We start from the raw sequence: 21,544 nt of genomic DNA, 5'->3' as shown, positions 1-21,544 counted from the left end.
TGTTGCACGAGGTTCGAGGCTCTTGACGGATTTGGTGGTTACAGATTACAGCTTTGCTGCCTGTGATTCCTAAAGACGTGATGAGTCCTTGGCCAAGTAATATACAGTATATCTGTTGCTCTCTTTACAATAAATAGTTAAACTTAGAAGTTGTCTGTCTTTTCTGGAATTCTGAACCCAACAGACAAGATGGGGAGTGAAAACAAAGACAGATCTAGGCAGGACAAAATAAAACATAGACAGATCGTGACACTTATCCAGGTAGAACGAGCATGGCCCAGCTGGTAGATCTAATAATAATGTGTGGGATGCATGTGAGCTCCTGTGTGACATATTCCCTGTCACACTGTCAGTGGGTTATGTTCAGATATATTACTGAAGTGCAGCCGTCGCCTCTGTTCCCCTGTGCTCCTGCACAGACAAAAACACAAGAATGTCTTTATTTAACCCTCCCGTTATGTTCGTTTTCCCCCCCTTACTTTGGTGTTCGCGGTCAAATTTGACCGGTCCTGTTTTAACTGCTATTACATTAACACAAAAACCATTAATCATCACCACATTTCATTTAACACCCTCTCAAACTGTACATATTGTATCAGGTATACATGAACAACTGCAGTAAATATACAAAGAATAGACACTGAACATGTATTGCCAGGTGTGATCCATGTGGGGGGATGGGCATATACGAGCGGGAAATGTATCAAATTGTTCTGTGTGCGTGTGTGTGTGTGTGTGTGTGTGTGTGTGTGTGTGTGTGTGTGTGTGTGTGTGTTATCTGATCCGGATGGTTACTAATTCCTTTTCTTTATGGCGGTCATTTTTGACCGGGAACACTATGGGTGATACAAAGTTGACAAAATCATCCAAAATGCAATGAAAGTGGTGATCAGCAATTTTACATGTTCAAATATCTACTGTGAAGGATATCATAAAGCCTTAATGCAATTGAATGTAAAGCAAAAAAGTTATGATTGATGAAAGTAGTAAATTGGTCAGATTTGACCCGAACACAACAGGAGGGTTAAACATGTAACTGTACCTTGAAGATACAATGTCAAAGGTTCTTTCAGCTAATTGCTCATAGCTAATATACTGTAGCCTCAGTGATTTTTAAAAAATGATCACAAGGATCCTAAATGAGCACTTAAATCTAATTTAAGAACAAATAATTTCAAGAAGCCAAAAAACTCACTCTTCCTGTGGTTAATGCTATATGGAGGCATCTGTCATCAACACAGACCATTTGAAAATGTTGAAACTTTGAGTCTTGAGTCCAATACATTTACAAAACATAATCTAAGTTTTAATATGTATTATATTCACACTGTATTTAAATGTCTGCGCTTTCAGAAGGTCAACAAGGTCAACACCTCAGTTATTTACTTTCACTTTAACTTGTCATTTTAGATTAAACCTGCCAAGAGGATTTAACAAGAAACAACACTAACTCCAACCCCTTTTGCAAAAGGCCAAATTAAAATGTGTTTTCCAATCCTACCAGCTAGTACATTATCCCCTGATATCCCAGATCTTAGCCAGACTAACCTTTAGAGCAGGGGTGTCCAAACTGTTTTCACTGAGGGCCACATACAGAAAAATATACGAAGGGCTGGGCCACTCACTAGAGATATATTGCGTCATAAATTCAGTTATAAGTTAGCAAAATCAATCAAATGTAGGTAAATGATGCTTGTGAGTGTTGGCAGCTCATCCCTTAACCTGTTAAGCCCCAAAGCCACCCTTTTTCACGACACCGTGTCTCAGGGCATCTTAATATTTAAGAACCTATTAATGTGTTATACCAGATTAACGGGAAGAGTCTCAGCTAACTGACGATACAAACTATTTTTACCAAAACAAAACACAAGTCTCATAAGAAGCATCTAAATGACCCCTGAGCGAAAAATGACCCCTGAGCGAAAAATACCCTTATTACTTATCGTAGCTGCACATACAAGATATCCGATTAAAGCTGAGGTTCCACAGATTATTTAGGTATTAGTATCATCACTGAGTGATCCGAACTCGCGACAGGGGAAGCAAACACAGACATCACAACACGTAGGCTACCTTTACGGAGCTTTTACGTGAGATCGTCTCACCGTAGCTGTCAATCTGATCAAAAGACTTGTTCAATGACATTAAAACGAGGCTGAACGCGGCTGAATCGGTTAATCCATAGGTTGATAATGTTTCTGTGAATTTGAAAAAATGATTTATAATCCATAATTCCATTTTTATGTAAAGATCGGAGAGTAAAAGTTAGCTGCTAATGGTAGTCACCAGAGTTATCGCGGCTTCCGGCTTTGGCTATGCGTCAGTCTTACACACACACCTTACCAAATAAGGAGTATGTGGGAGTTCCCCTCGATTCCATTGGCTCTGACGGTTAGAAAGAGATGTCAATCAGCAAAATCGAGCAAGGGGGGCCAGAGATAGGTCAAATCCGCCCAAATTTTGTTTTGCTATATCTCTCTAAAAAGGTCAAGTTTCACTTGTTTTGCATCAATCTTGATACAGGGTACTTATTATATGTTGTAGTTTGGATTCCTAAAGCTTTTAGTCTACCATCCCATCATTCAAGGGTGGTTTTCACTATAAGTACTTTTTTTTTTTGGACGGACGCAATAATTTACATTTTTTTACTGTGTTCAATCTGAATTTACTTTAAAATAAAAACATCTATATTGATTCTGACACTTCTACATCCAATTCACAGATGTAACCTTGCTTTGAGAAAAAAGATTATTAATTTAACCCTTTTAGAAGGGAAGATATGGTCATTTGTTCTGGGAATGTCATTTTCGAGCCTGAGACCTGAAAAACAGGCTCGGGGCTTAACAACAGAAGCCTCAGATTGATTATATTAAGGAGAAATAGGAAGGGTGTATTTCAAGCTTGTTATAAGTCATTGGGCTTTTTTCAATTAAGATATGTTAGAAAATGTTTCCAACTTTAATTGACTGAATTTATTTGAAAAGTGGTCTTATTATATTATCACATGAATAATATGTGTAATATATGTTTACATTTATATTTAAGAAGTACAATAGAAGACAAGCACAAGTTTTATTTGTGGGCGATATTCCATTATACTTTTTTAATTTGCTGAGGGCCGATTCAAAATGGTCCGCGGGCCTCATTTGGCCCCCGGGCCGTAGTTTGGACACCCCTGCTTTAGAGCCATAACGCTTTCTGAAAGATCTGAGGAGAGTCAGTATTTTTTTATCCAGCTCAGAAAATGTTATGTTCACCATTGAAGGACAAGTGTTCTCAAACATTCCCACACCAGACGCCAGGAGTTGTTATTTCGAGCTTCCGCTTTGTGCAAATCCTCCCTTTCTTCAGACAGAGGGTTAAATGCAGGCTGACACTGTCACTTCCATGAAAGCTTAATGTCGCCTGAATGCTTAATGATATGTCTTCTTTCGAAAATCCTGGCAAGTTATAATTATGATTGTCAAATGGGGTTTCCTTTAATAATAAAATATAGCCTTTCTGTCTTTCCTAATTAACAACTCTGGTTTTCCCTCAGGGGAAATGATAAAGGGTTGTGTTAACAGGAAGATAATGTACTGCAATTAATTATGTCACGATTCTTGTGTTGTGTCACGTTTTTAGTTTTGTGTGTCTGGTAGTGGGTGTTTTGCTGTTCTCCTTGGGCCCTTCTCACTTCTCTTATTTTTCATTTCCTCGCTCCTCGGTCTCGGTCTCACTGGAAGTTGATTTGTCTGCGCCATCTTGAGTAGCATCCCAATGGCCTTATTTCTGCCGGTGTCAGTACCAGATATGTTCGGGCTACCAGATATGTTCAGGTATATTTCCGTCGCATCCGTCATATCCGTCTACTCACCTCCCTCTGCTCCCAGCGCTCTGCTGCCACACACCGGCCGTCTGCAGAACTGCAGCCGGAGGAACTCGGTACAGCTTGTTATGTGTGAACGATCTAGATCCCTCCGCTTCCCCATAATGACTGCGAAATTCTTTCCAATGAAAGTAGCTAGCCGCAATAGCATCCAAGATTGCTATATCTAGTTTGTAGGTCGCCAAGTTGGCATCATTGACAGTTCGTCTCTTAAAGCCTCTAAAGCTCTGCAACAAAAAAGGATCATTATGAATGTAAATACTATACATGGTAATGCAGCAGGGCAGAGTGCGATGAGGCAGGCAGGCAGAACCAGATTTATTTCTAAATATTTGTCGATCAATATTAGGCTACACTAATATAAGGCTACTAGTATTATAATATTACTGCAATAATATTCCAGTGGTGGCTGCTTAAGGTTGTTTCTGGCTCGTTTGATCCAAACATTGTCCAAAGCTCAAAATGTATTGTAATAGATGTAAGAATTCTCAAAATGTACAATATGTTTTGATCCAACACAATATTCTGATTCAATCCATATATGTTAGGGGTTTTTTTAAACAACATTTTCACCACAATAAATAGACTGCCTTCTCTCCAGCTCACCGCACACAAAGGGGGGGGGGGGGGGGGCATCTGTATTAACGGGTCAGTCTATAAGCACTCTAACAGCACCATAAATTACATTTAAACAACCACAAAAAAACAATTATTGTTTCCGATATTGATTTAACGAGATGCTGTTATAACATGGAAACGGCTTAATTTAAAAAAATAAGCTTCAAAAATGTTTTATGAAGCACACTGGGTACAGCCCTGTAATACATGTGTTCCGTGTGTATATAGTCTTACGCAAGAAACACATAGCATGAACAGACTGCAACAAAACCAGTCTTACAAAACAGACTTCTGCTAAACTGGTGCAGAAGCAAAGCATCTGCCTTAGATGAAATTCACACAGAACTGTGGAAAAGCTGTACTTGCTTTCAACGACATGATCAGGCTTATATATTATAAAAGTGTTGGCTAAAGTAACGCAGAATATATATATTTTTTTAATTGTAAATAATTAGAAACATTATTTATGTGCTACTTGGCGTAGTGACTGTCACTACCCGATCTGCAGCTCTGCCCGATCTGCAGTGCGCATGTGCGAGATGGTCCGCCATATTGGACAACTCCGGACGGCAACCCAAGTAGGACAATATTGACACAGTGGCATTTGACAAAGCTCAAAAATAAAACGAGAGAGAGATGAGTTATTGTTATTACAACGTGACTTCACTATTATTTAACAACTCTTTTTATTGGGTTCTTTTATTTGGGGTTAAGTACATTGTCAGAATAAGTGAGAAATAGATTTAACTTCTTAGACAGCTATCATACTGAATAAATATTTACTGTGAATGTGTGCAAAAATGTATGGCATATAGCTGTCTAACAGAAGTTAAATCAATGTCTCACTTATTCTGACAATGTACTTAACCCCAAATAAAATAACCCAATAAAAAGAGTTGTTAAATAATAGTGAAGTCACGTTGTAATAACAATAACTCATCTCTCTCGAGTTTTCCTTTTGAGCTTTGTCAACAGCCACTCTGTCAATGTTGTCCTACTTGGGTTGCCGTCCGGAGTTGTCCAATATGGCGGACCATCTCGCACACGCGCACTGCAGATCGGGCAGAGCTGCAGATCGGGTAGTGACACTGACACCGGAGGATCGAGGACCGAGGAGCGAGGAGCGATAATGGAGGAGCTATAATCGAGGAACCACCAGACCATCCTTCGATTAAATCCTCAGACACTCGCCCCGCCCCCTTACTGTGTATCGCTCACTGATTGGACGATGCAGCGCATGCACTGATCTCATGCTTCTTGACATGAGAGCAGTTTCCCAGCGGAGAGAAGAAAACACATGAACCTCACGGGACTCACTCCTCAGTTTATACCGTGTTTTGTTTCAATTAATGTTTCATTTTGTTACAAATATGTGATATATCTGAACAAGAAAGTGGGCAAAAATTATTTTATGAATTTTTTGGAAACATTTTCATGATCGCTTTTTTCGTTTTACTATTTAATTTATTGTCATTTCCATTCTGTCAGTCATTAAGTGCTATTAACATGTTAATGTGCTACATATCCACACAAACAAACAAAGTGTGCAATCCAATGAATGTTAATCTAACTGGGTTTTGATAGATAATATAACTCTTTTTCTTCTCTCAATTATTTTATTTCTATTGTGCACTCTAATCAATATTAATCTAACTATTGTTCGTTTATACATTTTAAGAATGGCGTTTATCTTTTTCGAGAATGAGTTCTTATTTGATTTAATGTATTTGGGTCTACAACAGATGATACACATGTTTGTGTCAGTAAATGTGTGCTAACAGAGGCGGGGGTGTGTGTGGAAATAACGGGGACAGAGCTGCTGTCAGACGATAAGCTGTGCGGCGTCATCACAAACGGACGTCGCTTCACGTGGTGCCCCGGAGGAAAGGACGTCCCATTGCTCTTAAAACTCATTTCCCTGCTTCTCGTGGTTTCCTTAGAGGCTTCTCAATACTCAAATTTCCCCTCCTCGACTGCTCGACTCCTCGGTCCTCCGGTAGTGACCTGGAAATGAATTTCAGTGCGCCATTTTGAAGGACGTCTCATTTCTCTAAATGCACACCGAGGACCGAGCATCGAGCGTCGAGGAGGCTCTCTGGAGGAGCTATAACCGAGGATACACTGATGGTTCCTCCACGGCTCCTCCACGGATGCATTTCCGGGAACGGTGGAGGCGTGACGCACGGCCGGACTTATCTCAGCCAATGACAGTTATGCATGCATCCCCTGGATATATTTTAGAAACTGCTTTCATCGCGTCGCGATGTTTCCAGAGGGAACAGCTGTAAGGTCCATGCAGAAAGCAGAGCAGTGTGTATAATATATATCACTCAGTATAACAGGCCTACTCTCTTTATTTGCTTTAGTTTAGTAGCCTAGATATCTACAAACAAAGAGTCGATATTTTTCTAAGACCATTGCTTCACATAATAAAATACACAACGGCTTATGCTTTAGGAGCTGTAGGTGTGTGTGGTACAGTGTGTAGGTGTGTGTTGTACAGTGCGTAAATGCGGCGGACAGACGGGTCTCAGTTGGTGTGGTGTCCTCTGCTTACTTTTAATAGGCCTACTTGTAAATACAATTGTTGGCCCGTCATTTCAATTCCCCATTTCAGCGACCAGAGAGAGGGGGGGATATATCCAGTCTCTGATTGTGTTACGTTATTATGAGAGTGCTCTCATACTTTAAATTGTATATATTTATATAAATATATGTGTGTGTGTGTGTGTGTCCGCATCTGTAGCCTGTTATTGTCTCATGATACCGCACTCTCAATGAATTCAAAGTAAATATGTGGGGGAACAATGTTCAGCTGATCTAACAGAGATTATAAAATACAGCGCTATGACCAGGGGCGTTGCCTGGACCTGGAAACATTCGGGGCTTAGCCCACAGTGGCGGCACTACAGTCAAATGTTCTACTGCAAGACTCCCCACACGCACATACACAATTGCGCCATCTAGTGTCACAAACGTATGCCTGCATTAGCTTTGTTATGGCAATAGATTGTGGGAGATTCTCATAGCACGTGAGGATCTCTTGAGGGTAAGGTGCCTGTATTATATCGGTGGACAAAATGTATGTTTTTATTTTATAAGGACAATAACGTACTGTTGTGTTTGTTTAGTTTAATTTTAATTGCTTAATGCTCACAGTCACAGCAACATGTTTTTTGTGTGATTGGCTATTTGCAGTGGCGAGCCGTGCACTTATACCTAGGCCCTCTGACCCCCACCCCCTTCCCTCGAGTTATTATGTCATAAAGTCCGCGATAATAACACCCACCCATTTAGAAGGAAGATATGATTGGTCAATTGTACTGTCATTTGACATTACTCTCTCATTTTAGTTACTATAGCTGGCCCTCTGTGAATTCTAGCTGGACGTCCAACAGCTCCTGTCTTCACACTCACAGAGAGGAGCTTCTTTCATTTAACCCTTCACATTCCAACAGAAACTGAACAGGCAGATTCGAAGGATTTATTTCTTTGGAAATGTTATTTTAAATACAATTAAATCAAGTTATTTTGGTAAAAGTAATGAAAAATATAACTAAAATGTTTTTAAATATTATTTTGTAGAATATCTTAGGCCCTCACAGAGTTTTTTTAAGCTTAATGTTTCACATCGCTTATGAAAAATATACTATCACGATACGATCACTGATATTTTGTTGTTGACTGGACACTTCTTTTTTAAAAGAGATAGCATGTGAGGATCTCTTAAGCAATGAAGCTCACATGTCCTTTTTATATGCTGTCAATTGAAATGCTGGAAAGTAATCACCAACTGTGAGTGATCTGTTGCCGAGGGGACAATACACCGGAGTTACATAAGCAGAGGTAAAGTACTATTTTGGGGGAAACTCCCCCAGGAAGATTTTTTTTAAATATTGAAGTTAAAAGCATCAATCTGATGCACTTTGAGAGCAACATTAAGAGCTATGGATACATTTCTCAACACCCATATGTAAAAAAAATCAAAGAATCAGAAAGGGGTTTAATATTTAAAAACACTTGATTTTCAAGTCACTTTCTGCTTCCTTCCTCACTTGCCGTTTCCCCTCATCACTTGCTTCCGTCATCACTTTCTGCTTCCTTCCTCACTTGCCGTTTCCCCTCATCACTTGCTTCCGTCATCACTTGCTTCCTTCATCACTTTCTGCTTCCTTCCTCACTTGCCGTTTCCCCTCATCACTTGCTTCTGTCATCACTTGCTTCCTTCATCACTTTCTGCTTCCTTCCTCACTTGCCGTTTCCCCTCATCACTTGCTTCTGTCATCACTTGCTTCCTTCATCACTTTCTGCTTCCTTCCTCACTTGCCGTTTCCCCTCATCACTTGCTTCTGTCATCACTTGCTTCTGTCATCACTTGCTTCCTTCATCACTTTCTGCTTCCTTCCTCACTTGCCGTTTCCCCTCATCACTTTCTTCCGTCATCACTTGCTTCCTTCATCACATTACCTTTCATTTGCTTCGTTTTTCTCCCCATCATCACTCGCTGTCTTCAGACTCTTTATTGTTTTGTAGGTGGAAGTGTTAGGCTGAATCGCCTTGGTTTGACATTCGCAAATTGGTCGATGACCTCTCCATGGGCCACATTAGCCAAGACCTCCTTCTCAATGGAAATGATGGCCAAATGACTAAGCCTCACCTGGCCCATTGTACTTCTCAGCCAAGTGTGTAGCCTTCGCAGGGCACTGAAGGACCTTTCACAACTGCAGCTGGTGACTGGGATTGTCAAAGCAGCTTGGAAGATTTTTGAGTGCCTCTTCATTCAGGAAATTCTCAGAAGCAGGGTGACATGCCTGTATGCCGATTAATATTTTTTCCCCAACTCCAGAAAACCTGTTTTGAAGCTCCTCCAGCATTCTGTCGAGAACTGGAAAGAAGATTCTCCCTCTCAAGTCATCTCCTGTTGTCAGGTCTGACCTTGCTCCACATGATGCCTCAACTACAAAGTCTTCCATGTTTCTTCGCTTCTTCCTCTGTGTCACAGTTTCGGGAATATCCAGATCATTGCACAGGGCCTTGGTCTTGTCATAGACCTCATGTGCTTTCTCGTCACTTCGGTAACTTTTCAGTGTGTTCTCAACTGCTGTTTTGTAATTTACTGCCTGCACCAAGTCAATTGTTTCTTTCTGCAGGTATTTGTGCAGGCCCTGAGTGGTTGAGAGCAGTGTCTGGAACAGGACAAGCATGTATATGGTACTGAATTTGCAAAGCTTGCTTTCCAGTCCCTTTGCCAGAGGGGCTGGAAGGCTCCCTAAAGTCTGGATCAAAGCAGGGAGGTTTTTTAGGATTGCATTCACCGACTCAATTTGACATGCCCAGCGAGTGTGTGACAGCTGAACAAGTTGTTTGTTCCCTACCTCTAGCTGTTTCTGAAATGTTTCCAATCTCTGATGGTGGACAAGAGATGTGGAGAAGAAAGAGTAGAGACACTCCAGGAGATCAAAGAAGTCACGTGCCTCTGGGATGGCTTTGCAAGTGGCGCAAAGGACAAGATTGAGTTCATGGGCATAGCAGTGAACATAAAGTGCTTCTGGATGCTTCTCTCTAAACCGAGCTTGTACACCTCTCACTTTTCCACTCATAACAGCAGCACCATCATAACTCTGGGCAACACATTTAAGATGTCCTATTCCATGTTTGTCAAGTAGCTGCTCTATTGTGTCAGTGATGGTTTTAGCATCAAATGCTGCAAGCTGAGAAAGTCCAAGGAACCTTTCTATCACTGAGCCTTGTGGACTTACATATCGCACACACAATGCAAGCTGCTCTGTGTGATTATCTCTTGCTTCATCCACCATTACCGAGTACATTTTTGCCTCTTTGATCTCAGATATTATCCTTGCCATTATAACGTTGGCGGTGCTTTCAATCATCTCATTCTGTGATGAGGGTGAGAGGTAGGTCACACATGAAGGTGGCTTATAGGTTTGCAGAAAAGGATCAAAGTTTTCAAGAAGCTTCATGAATTCCATAAAAATTACCCTTGTTATCACTCTCTGCTGCTTCGTTGTGCCCTCTGAAAGCAATCCCTTGCTTCCCAAGAAAGGCTGTCACTGCTGCTATGCGTTTCAGATACTCCCTACGTTCCTGAATCTCACTGACATTTGCAGCATGTAGCTGCTGTGTGATGTCCCTGTGGACCTGGGTGGCTTTAAAGCTCTTCCAGAGAATAATTGAGGCCTTGTGTACGTTTGACTTTTCATGTTCTCGAAAAGAATCCAATGAACGCTTCCAGTTTGTGTATCCTGAGGTGGTGAGGGTGTCCCTTTGATCCCTTGACTGCTTTGGTTTGCCATATATTCTAAAACTAAAGCAGAATGCTGCATTGGCAGTTGTAGAATATTCAAGCCATTTAAAAGTATCAAACCAACTTGGTTGAAATGATCTTTTTTGCTGGCCAAACATGCCGGATGGAAAGCAGTGATGTCTCACTTGCCTTGGCCCTGTATCTGCAGTCCCTAAATCAGTTCCCCAGTTACCCATTGACTCTTGTCTGTTCTGATGTTCCTGTTCATTGTTGTTCTTATCTGTTGTATCTCCTTCTTGTGTGTCCCTTTCTCCTGTTCTCATTTCTTCATCCTCTACTCTGTTTGGCTCATCTGTGATGACTGTGTAGGTAAACACAAACAAGTATGTATCAGTTTCCAGCTCTGTCAAATAAATGAATTTCAAGATACACAAATGTGTCTTCATTAAAATGAGTGTCACCACACTGTCACAAAATGTAATACTAACCAATTGAAAATAGTTAAATTTACATTGGAAACCTCTTGTAGATATCACTGTTAAGAGTAGTTATCTGCCAATAGGACAGAATCATTCCTATACAAATGTAGTTTGAGTAATTCACATCCATATATTTCAGTGCTACATTGATGCTTAGCTAAGCTAACTATGAACCACTTTAACTGACAGGACTCAGGAATCAGGATCAACTGTACTACTGTAAAGTAGCTTATAGCTACATGTCGAACACTGACAGTAAGTCAACATTTCCCAGAGAGCTTTCTTTGAAATCACCAGGTAACGCTAAAAAACACAACATTTAGATTGTATGACAAAGTGTTTATTTAATCTGGCTAGCTATAGCTACTTGCTAACGGTTTAGCTTACCCGCGCGATTCAAAGTAACGTCAACGTAGCTGTATTTTATGCTTTGCTTACATGTTCGCATAACTTGTAAGTTTACTGACATGTACATACCTTGTTCACCTGGCTCAGGTGGTGGCTCTGGGGTTGTTGTGTGAGCCACCACTTGAGAATTACCGTCTTTTTTATTAAAAAAACTTCTAATGTCCATCTTCAGAATCTCCGCGTCCGGGGCTGACAGTTTAAAGTGTAAACATTGTCACAGAGGAGAGGTACGTACCTGTCAGCCAATAAAACACGTTTATTTCCATGCAACTCTCTGATTGGTCTGGTGGCGTCGTCTTGCCTCTGTGTTGCATTCACTGAACTTGGGAAATTACATTTCTGCCGTCCGTCCTATAGGTAAAGTAGGTTAATGTATTATATTATTGAGGGAGAATTTGTCCGGGGCTAAAGAAAAAACATCCGGGGCTAAAGCCCCGGATGCCTACCCCAGGCGACGCCCATGGCTATGACAAAACACTCGACAGCTGATGCAGCTGTTGCCACGTAATAATGAACGGACGTCTCTTTAAAATGACCGCTCAGAGGAGAGGAGTTCTCATTTCTTAAAACGTCTGCTGCTTCCCCTCTCCTCGGTTCCCCTCCTCGGTCCTCCGCTCGCATCTCCTGTGGGCGGGTCTAAGTCTCGAGGAGGGGAACCGAGGAGGGGAGTCGAGGAGGGGAAATTTGAGTATTGAGAAGCCTCTCTTGCGTCTCTCCATGCTTCCCTGGTGGGAGGGACAAGACGCAGGGAAACGACGCAAGTGAGGGACGCAAGGAATCCATTTAACCGAAGTGAGAAGGACTCCTTGTCATGTTTTCCTCCCTGTGTATTGTCTGGTCTTTTTCCCTGTGTTTTCCTGTCTGTCGTTAGTTTCCCTGGTGTGTCTAATTTCCTGATTGTTTTCACCTGTCAGCCCTTGTGTGTCTCCCGCCCTCATCAGCGTCAGCCCCGCCCCTGATTGTCCCCACCTGTGTCTTGTTATCCAGTGTTTAAATTCCCATGTTTCCCGTGTGTTCTTTGTCAGTTCGTCTTGTTTCTTGTCATGGTCAGGTCTATGCTCCTTGTCTTTTGCCTTGGTCAGGTCTATGCTCTTTTGTACTCGTGAAAAGTTTTGTTCCTCACCACGTGAGCAATTTTCATTTTGTTCTTATTTTTTTTTGTCATCTCAACCTGAGATTCAATAGTGACTTTGTTTTTGTTCATCTTGCCTGTTTTTTGGAAAAATAAAGTATCTTACCAATACTTTACCTCTGTCTCCCGGGTGTGCAATTGGGTCCTACCTCCTAAGTGCCTGAGTTCTTAACAAATTAGCATAATGCAAAAAGACACACTGAGGACTTTTATAGCTTATCAAAGACTGAGTATGATGTCTGGGTGATACTCTTTTTTTTTTTTTAAATCTTCAGATTAGGAGAAACATTTCCTGGAAACTCAGATTGTTTTAAGATGTTTTTTATCTTATTTTATTGATACAATCAGAGGAAACACACAGCAGTTTGCTTTGCTCTCACAGTTAAGCACAAGTTATTAACCTAACTAGCTAGTCATAAGTCTGCAGTTAATTAAATGAACAATCTTTACATGCAAAATAATTCCCCAAGCTCATGCGCATCACAACTATGAATTCAAACGTTCTCAAAGTAATTAATCCCATAGTGAAACAACAGATGTAATTTGCTTTCATACTTTCTACTGGTATTCCTTTAAGTACGGATATATTGTGTAAAATGTAATTTAATGATACATTTTTAAAAAAAACTCTCATTGATATTGTGTGTGGGTTTTCTAGAAGAGTGATCATACAGCACAGATACCGATTGATTTTTTATATTTTTAAAACCTTTTCATCTTCTGACATGAACACACAGCGCCAGCCACAGCGTCGCCACTCTGGACTCCTCTCATTAATTCACTTCAACTTTCTTTGTCCTCCACTCAACCCTTTCCTGCACACCAAAACACACACACACATGTTTTGCCTCATCGTGGTGATCAGAGGTGGAGTATTGATTCAGCTCAGTAAGGAGTTGGGATGATAAAGTAACTTTAGAAATGTAGTCCGTTACAATAACTTATTACCTGTAAAAAGGGTTAGGTTTGTTTTGAGGAAATTAGTGTAAGGAAATTAGATCACTGCAGCCAATGTTATAAGAATGTACACTCTATTGATTTAAAGGCCATTCAAGGACGATTTAGGGTACTTCTGTATAGAAACATACAATGAGCTGCTGTTCTTGTCATTTTATAAAAGAGAAAAACATTTTTGCCAGATTGACTACACTGTGGGGTACTATTAAATTGCCTGAGTTTTACATATGTTTACCCATCCATTCATATCAATGAGAGTAGACTCTTTTAAAAAAAATATATATTCTGGGAGGTCTTTTGCAAATAGCAGCTAATTTAGGCTGGAGCTGCTCCTCATGCTGCGATGAGGAGTGTGGGGATACCGAGGTTAAGCTCACTCCTTACACCAGATCGTTTTTTCTCTTTCTCTGTAGACACACTTTGGTGTTTACACTTGGTGGAGCTTCAGGTAACAAAACTAGTTGCAAACAAGAAAAGGACACAAAATACATGAATGCAAAAGGCTTAAAGGAACCGGCAAAACAGGCAAAACCTCACCAGTAGCAGATAAGGAAACCAAAATCCAGTGGTCAGACAATAAGGTCCAAAAAACACACACTAGACAACCTGGCAGGAAAACAATGGATCTGTTCCCTATATGAAATGAGTGGGTGATAAAGGGAATAAGGTTAGTGAGGAAACTCAAGGGAGAAGGAAATAAGAAGAGGGACGGAGAGGTCTCTGAGTAATTCAAAAGATCTGTTCTGCTTGATTCCCCATAACTCCAGTTTGACACGTTTAGGTTTGGTCCGCTTTCTGTAATGCCAACAGCTTTGGTTGACTCTGTAAGAAAAGCAAATCGTTTTACAAGGTAAAATATACACCTGAAAATATGGTGTGCATGGTTCAAAAGGATTTTTTATTGACGTAGTAACCTTGAAACTGACAGCTGGCATTGCCCTCATTGGACAAAATACAGTGTGAATGAGCCATGTCATTATCGTAACAGTACCACTGCACACCACTGTCCCTGCAGGGCAAGCCTCTATACACAGGCTTTGAAAGTGTTTACTTAAACACTCAATCACAAGTCTCATATATCTGCCTGTTTGGTCTGGTTAGGACCAGTCAGACTGGCCCATAAAGAATGAGACATCATCAACTTCCTACTGTCCCCTATTAACCCCAATTGATGCTTCAGACTAAATGCTTACAAAAAAATGCAATGGTGTAGTACACACTGTAAACACGCATGCAAACACATGAATGTATTGTACCAGGTGTGTGTGTGTGTGTGTGTGTGGTGTGTGTGTGTGTGTGTGTGTGTGTGTGTGTGTGTGTGTGTGTGTGTGTGTGTGTGTGTGTGTGTGTGTGTGTGTGTGTGTGTGTGTGTGTGTGTGGCCTAGCATTACTATACTTGTGGGGACCTAAATCTGTTTACATAGTCACGTGTGGGGACTGGCTTCCCTTATGGGGACAAATTGGAGGTCCCCATGAGGGGAATCATTAATTTTAGGGTGAAGACTTTGTTAGGATTAGGGTTAGGGTAAGGTTAAGGGTTAGGCATGTGTTGGTTATGGTTAAGGTTAGGATAAGTCTCCAGGAAATGCATGTAAGTCAATGTAATGTCCCCTGAAGTGATGTATACATGGTATGTGTGTGTGTGTGTGTGTGTGTGTGTGTGTGTGTGTGTGTGTGTGTGTGTGTGTGTGTGTGTGTGTGTGTGTGTGTGTGTGTGTGTGTGTGTGTGTGTGTGTGTGTGTGTGTGCGTGCGTGTGTGCGTGCATGTGTGTGTGTGTGGTCATCTAAAACAGTTGGCAGTAAAGTGGTTTTCATTTGGAACAGTACTGTAATTTAAAGCCCTTAGTTGATTAATCCATGTCCTAAAAAGCAACATTAATATCATACTATGCAGTATTTCAGACCTACATTTCATATCCAGTGAAAGACAAATATAAGCTCCGTGTATATCTTACATTATTCTTCTGTAGCACTGAGGCCAGATTCCTTTAAGCCTCCTGTAACGCATTTACAGATTGAATCCATAGATGTTTGGGCAAGCCGTTAAGTTAGCAAACATAATGAATAAGAAAAAGGGTGAAGTGAAAGGACACTTCATAGGGTGCAGTTCCTGTTGGACACAACTGCTGTAAATCATTTGAATTATTGTATTGAGGCATGCCATATGCATACAACTGATAAGCAAAAAAAAAAGGGAAACACCTGATACCCCACCCCTAGAAAAACCCTCCATATATCTCACACGCTTATTTAACATTTCCTTACTGACCATTTAAGGAAGAAGGTACGGATGGGCGTTGACAAGGGACCGGCCATTGTTTCTGAATTCATCTTTTCTGTATCCGTCATTCAGGCAGGACTAACCGGATGAGCTGCGAGACCTGAGAAAGCAAAAATAATAAAACAAATTAAAAAGGAAGAGGAAACAAGCTGGTGAAAAGAGGATATCTTATTAAATATCTCTCTAGAACCACAGTAACAGGATTACAACCACCATGGTGACACTGGATTTCAGGACACTGACAGTGCCTGTGGGCATCGTGCGGATACTGGAGCTGATCCTCACCTGTATCTCCTTCAGCCTGGTGGCTTCAGTGGGAAACAGGGCAGAGTCCTTCTGAACGTGGTGCATGTTCACCTGGTGCTTGTGCTTCTGCGTCACCTTTCTCATACTCTTCCTGGAGTTCTTCAGCCTCAGCTCTAAGTTGCCGATCTCCTGGGAGGACTTCACTGCCGCGTTTGCCATGTTGGCAACTCTAATGGTTGGTATCTTCTCATTTGTCTTTGTTTACAAATATTTGTATTATAAACTTGACATGGGTTGTTGTTGAAGCCAGTGACATTAGTGTTATTGGGAATATTAAAGTCTACAGGTTGAAAAGAAGATGCATTTTAACCTAAATGAACGAGCTAACCTTTTAAATAAATACAGTATGTGAGCCAAGATGAAAATGTAAACATAAGGGTACAGAGGGAAAACAAATCCACCTTATCACACAATTAATTGATGTACTTTTTAAGAAAAATGTCCTGAAATTGTTTCATTTGGTTCACTTTGTTTTTAACCCCTACAATTCAATTAAAAAGAGATTTACAGAAGCTGAGTTTTATTAACATAAAAAATTATATTTTAATATAGCCACAACTCCCCAAACCAGATGATAATAATCACATTTGACTAACTTTGACATTAGGCTGTTGTAAAAATGTATGTTTATTATTTACTGGTGCTAATATACTTTTTACTGTTGCTAATATAAAAAAAGGGGTTATCAATAAGTGATAAGTGAACCCTTTCATCACAGCAGCAAGTTAAAACAAGGCCTTGCACATAATGTGAGAACAAAAAAAAGAAATTAACAAACACAAAAATAACAGAAACACAGAACTGAAAAGTAAAATATATAATCTGTAGACTATCTATCAAATGAACACAATGAAGGTCAAATTACAGCTAACAAAATGTAAGAGTAGGATATAATTTACATTAAGTGTGCAATTGTTCTTATAAGTAAAAAAGACTGACAGTAAGGTTAGAATTAATCATTTCTCATACGTACACTGAACAAAATATAAATGCAACACTTTTGTTTTTGCTCCCATCTTTCATGAGATGAACTCAAAGATCTAAAACATTTTCTATAAACACAAAATAACCATTTCTCTCAAATATTGTTCACAAATCTGAAAATATCCGTGATAGTGAGCACTTCTCCTTTGCCGAGATAATCCATCCCACCTCACTGGTGTGGCATATCAAGATGCTGATTAGACAGCATGATTATTGCACAGGTGTGCCTTAGGCTGGCCACAATAAAAGGCCACTCTGAAACGTGCAGTTTTGCTTTATTGGGGGGGTCCGAAAACCAGTCAGTATCTGGTGTGACCGCCATTTGCCTCACGCAGTGCAACACATCTCCTTCGCATAGAGTTGATCAGGTTGTTGATTGTGGCCTGTGGAATGTTGGTCCACTCCTCTTCAATGGCTGTGCGAAGTTGCTGGATATTGGCAGGAACTGGAACACGCTGTCGTATACGCCGATCCAGAGCATCCCAAACATGCTCAATGGGTGACATGTCCGGTGAGTATGCTGGCCATGCAAGAACTGGGATGTTTTCAGCCTCCAGGAATTGTGTACATATCCTTGCAACATGGGGCCGTGCATTATCATGCTGCAACATGAGGTGATGGTCGTGGATGAATGGCACAACAATGGGCCTCAGGATCTCGTCACGGTATCTCTGTGCATTCACAATGCCATCAATAAAATGCACCTGTGTTCGTCGTCCATAACATACGCTTGCCCATACCATAACCCCACCACCACCATGGGCCACTCGATTCACAACATTGACATCAGAAAACCGCTCACCCACACGACGCCACACACGCTGTCTGCCATCTGCCCTGAACAGTGAAAACCGGGATTCATCCGTGAAGAGAACACCTCTCCAACGTGCCAGACGCCATCGAATGTGAGCATTTGCCCGCTCAAGTCGGTTACGACGACGAACCGGAGTCAGGTCTAGACCCCGATGAGGACGACGAGCATGCAGATGAGCTTCCCTGAGACGGTTTCTGACAGTTTGTGCAGAAATTCTTTGGTTATGCAAACCGATTGTTGCAGCAGCTGTCCGAGTGGCTGGTCTCAGACGATCTTGGAGGTGAACATGCTGGATGTGGAGGTCCTGGGCTGGTGTGGTTACACGTGGTCTGCGGTTGTGAGGCCGGTTGGATGTACTGCCAAATTCTCTGAAACGCCTTTGGAGACGGCTTATGGTAGAGAAATGAACATTCAATTCACGGGCAACAGCTCTGGTGGACATTCCTGCTGTCAGCATGCCAATTGCACGCTCCCTCAAAACTTGCGACATCTGTGGCATTGTGCTGTGTGATAAAACTGAACATTTTAGAGTGGCCTTTTATTGTGGCCAGCCTAATGCTGCGTTCAGACCGGACGCGATGCGAATATTCGCTTCGCTCTAAACGCTCCTATCGCATCGCTCTAGTCGGTCGAGTTTCACCGCGGCTGCCAGCTGTGTTTACTGCATCATTCAAACAAGACGCGCTGGCTCGGGAGCTACAACTACAACAAAATGAACATATTTTACCGTGATTAAATTGTAATACACGTTTCTAAATGATGCCGACGTAACAACATACTGATACCGGTTAGTAAAAACCATGAATTAATGCTTTGACAAGACGGCAGGCGAAAAACCTTTTAAAATGCTTGTTTTCTGAATGGAGATTGGGTCGACCAGGCTAAGCTAACGTTGTATATGCTCACTCCACACTCATAACAATGGCCTACAGACATAAATAAACCAGCGACTGTATTCGCCATGACACAGACAGTCTGTGGTTTGTTCTTGTTCAACTTTTGTACAGTTTCTGAACAGATATGAGCAGAGATGGGGTCGTTACTAAAAAAAAGTAATATATTACACTACTTCGTTACTCTCTACATAAAGTAACTCGTTACTTTACTCGTTACTTTACTCGCAGGGCCGGCCCGCCCCTCCCTGCAGGCAGATCACGCAGACTGCTAAAGTTTCAAATGTTCTCTTTAGTTCAGTTTCCATTGTCGCATAAGACTGATCCAGATCCTGAATATTTTCCTATCTGACCATGGCTGTCCTCTGTCTCCTGCTATCTGTATATTTTGCGCAGTCTATCTCTGCTCACGCTGTTGCGTCGGCGTGTTCTCCTGCGTGTTGGCCATGTGTTGCACTGGAACCAGACTGGAGCACACCGCCAAGACTTCAGCCGAGCACGTACGAACTGCACATGCGTGAGTGGCAATAACTCTCCTTACCAGCAGGCGGCGGTAGTGTGTATTCGTCATTCAAAACAGGCAACAACCGGAAAACAGAGAAGAAGAACAGACTACGTGATATAAACAAACAACAAATAGCTGTGCGTTAGCTTCACCTTAGCATGTGTTCTTTGCAGGTGTTTGTTGAGGTTTGATTATGACTGATTTTAGTAGCCTAAGTAACGAAGTAACGCGTGTCGGGGCAATGGTAGTAACTGTAGTTTGATTACTGAATTATAAAAGTAGCGCGTTACACTACTCCGTTACCGACAAAAGTAATATTACTTTGTAACGCGTTACACCCAACTCTGAATATGAGGATCTGTGATCTCTGTGTGCTAACTGCTAACAGCTAATGGCTGATGTTTTCCGGTTGAACGTCAGTGACGGCAGGCTGAGATCCTCACCGCTGATTGGCTTCCGCGAGAACGCGTCACGTGAATTTGACGCCCGAGTTGAAAAAATTGAACTCTCGTGTTTGACGCGGCCCCCTTCAATCGCCTCAATCGCGTAATTCGCGCCGCATCCACCGCTTCATGCGCGCCGTCGGAGCGAATTCGCGTCTGATCGCGTCTCTGCATTGACTTTACATGTAATCGCGCCGCCCCCAAACATTGCATCGCGTCTGGTCTGAACGCAGCCTAAGGCATACCTGTGCAATAATCATGCTGTCTAATCAGCATCTTGATATGCCACACCTGTGAGGTGGGATGGATTATCTCGGCAAAGGAGAAGTGCTCACGATCACAGATTTACAATATTTGAGAGAAATGGTTATTTTGTGTTTATAGAAAATGTTTTAGATCTTTGAGTTCATCTCATGAAAAATGGGAGCAAAAACAAAAGTGTTGTGTTTATATTTTTGTTCAGTGTATAATTACCTTTTCCTCACACAGGTGCTAGCAGCGTGCATCATCTATCCCAGGTTCTACACTTTCTCCAGCTGCAGCAGACAGATCGGTGCCACAGTCACTTCCTGTCCGGTCTTTATCCTGTACGCCGTTGAAGTGGGGCTGACCCGAGCCAAACCCGACGAGCTGAGTGGGTTCCTGTCCACAGTCCCGGGCCTCCTCAAGGTTCTGGAGGCCTTCGTGGCCTGCATCATCTTCATCTGCTTGGACCACCGCCAGTACTTAGTTATCAAGGCCTCCAGTGGTGTGTCGCTGTCTACTCCATTTGCTTCATCTTTGCCCTCCTCGTCATCATCTTTACCGTCTGCCGCCTTCTGTCTCTCTTCCCCGCACCATTTGACAAAGTCCTGACCGCATGCAACGTGTTGGCGGTGTTGATGTACCTCACAGCTGTGGTCATCTGGCCTTTGTACAGCTTCATAATTTAGTGGCTATCTCCTTCATGACCGCTTTTAACCTTGGTGCTAACATTGATTATTCTTATAGGCTGGTGTTTTTTGTTAGCAGAACATAGGATGCAAAAACGCATCATAGTTCAGGTGTTTACCCATCCATTCATATCAATGAGAGTAGACTAAATCAGGCTTTTTTTATACACTGTTTTGTGATCATCTTGTCTCCATTTTTTTCTCCAGAATCAATAAAACAAAACGAGAGGTTTTTTTTAAATATATATTCTGGGAGGTCTTTTACAAATAGCAGCTAATTTACTCTCGAGCTGCTCCTCATGAGGAGTGCGGGGATACAGAGGTTAAGCTCACTCCTTACACCAGATCGTTTTTTCTCTTTCTCTGGAGACACATTTTGGTGTTTACACTTGGTGGAGCTTCAGGTAACAAAACTAGTTGCAAACAAGAAAAGGACACAAAATACATGAATGCAAAAGACTTAGAGGAACTGGCAAAACAGGCAAAACCTCACCAGTAGCAGATAAGGAAACCAAAATCCAGTGGTCAGACAATAAGGTCCAAAAAACACACACTAGACAACCTGGCTTTGAAAGTGTTTACTTAAACACTCAATCACAAGTCTCATATATCTGCCTGTTTGGTCTGGTTAGGACCAGTCAGACTGGCCCATAAAGAAT

The 21,544-nt window shown here is 41.6% G+C and overlaps 1 pseudogene; it reads left to right on the top strand.

The window, feature by feature from the left end:
* Nucleotides 1–16,047: 16,047 nt before the first annotated feature.
* Nucleotides 16,048–21,130, top strand: LOC117554444 (annotated as a pseudogene).
* Nucleotides 21,131–21,544: the final 414 nt, after the last annotated feature.

This window comes from Gymnodraco acuticeps, unplaced genomic scaffold (genome assembly GCF_902827175.1).
Source record: "Gymnodraco acuticeps unplaced genomic scaffold, fGymAcu1.1, whole genome shotgun sequence".
Taxonomy (NCBI): Eukaryota; Metazoa; Chordata; class Actinopteri; order Perciformes; family Bathydraconidae; genus Gymnodraco; species Gymnodraco acuticeps.
Note: the sequence above shows the minus strand (reverse complement) of the source record. Positions and strands in the feature narration are given on the sequence as shown.